Source organism: Volvox carteri (assembly GCF_000143455.1).
Source record: "Volvox carteri f. nagariensis unplaced genomic scaffold VOLCAscaffold_4, whole genome shotgun sequence".
NCBI classification, from domain to species: Eukaryota; Viridiplantae; Chlorophyta; class Chlorophyceae; order Chlamydomonadales; family Volvocaceae; genus Volvox; species Volvox carteri.
In genome coordinates this window covers 1110689-1111837 of record NW_003307547.1, presented here as the reverse complement: position 1 = coordinate 1111837, position 1149 = coordinate 1110689, and positions in this window count along the sequence as shown.

Sequence of the window (1149 nt, the reverse complement as noted above, 5' to 3'; positions counted from 1 at the left end):
AACCGTGACATTGGCGGCGGCTCCGCCGCCGCCGCCGCCGCTGCCGGATCGCGTCTGTTGCGGTGTCGTCTGATGCCGCTGCTGCTGAGACGCCAGCGGCGGCGGCGGTGGTGGCGGCGCGTCGCCTGCCTCCTCTCCCTCTCCCTCTCCGTCTTCCTCCACGACAGGGCATACCAGCCGGCCTCGCATACTGCCAACGCCGGAGCCGTACGTTCCCAACATCGAGTACGGCATAGGGATTTCCGACACTGGCGGCAGCTTGGACATCTCCGCCGAGTCGCCACTGCCGCCAAGGACGATCATGCCGCTGGCGAAAGCCCCCTCGCTCAAGCTGCCGCCGCTGGCCAAGCCGCCGCCGCCGCCGCCGCCGCCGCTGCCGTAACTACCGAAATCCCCTCTGGGCCGCATGGGTGACGGCAACCGGGCTGAAATTGATCCACGTGGGACGTACGGCGACGCTACGCCGTTGCCGCTGATGCGACCCGCGCTTCCCGCGATGACGGTTGACAACACGCGAGCGCCGGAGTTGCCGCCGCCGCTGCCGCCAGCACTGCCGCCGCGCGCATCTGCGCCCTAAGGGTCGCTGGTGCCGTCTGCGCGGGGCGGCTGCTGCGATCAGGTGCCGTACAAAGCCCCATGGCTGCCGCCTCCGTCGCCGCCGCCAAGGGTAATGCCCTTCTCCGAGCCTTCATCATCTCCGCCGCCTCGCGCCTCCGCTGCCGCTGCGGCCTCCGTGCCCAGATCCTGGCGGAGGCGGAGTCGAAGCCCAGGAGACAGAGACACCCTCTCTGGCTCGGCTTCCCGGACATCACGGCATCCCGCTCCGATACCATCCTTTCCATCACGCAGCACGCCACGCACGTAATTGAGGCGGCTGCCGCCACCACCCTGTAGCGCCCAAGTAGCGCGATCAGCGGCGGAAGGCGCCGCCGCCGTGGCTACACGGGCGCCGCCGTACAGTGAGGACGTGCCGTCACCGCCAGCTGTGAACCTTTTCGGCGACTTGGCGACTTCTCCAGCGACGGCAACAGCAGCGGTGTCGTACGACTGCCGGATACGCGAGCAGCGTGATCGAAGCTTGGCCTGTCGCAGCGCCGCTCTCAGTGCCGGTGACACCATCATCCCCTCCCCCTCCCCCTCCCCCCGACA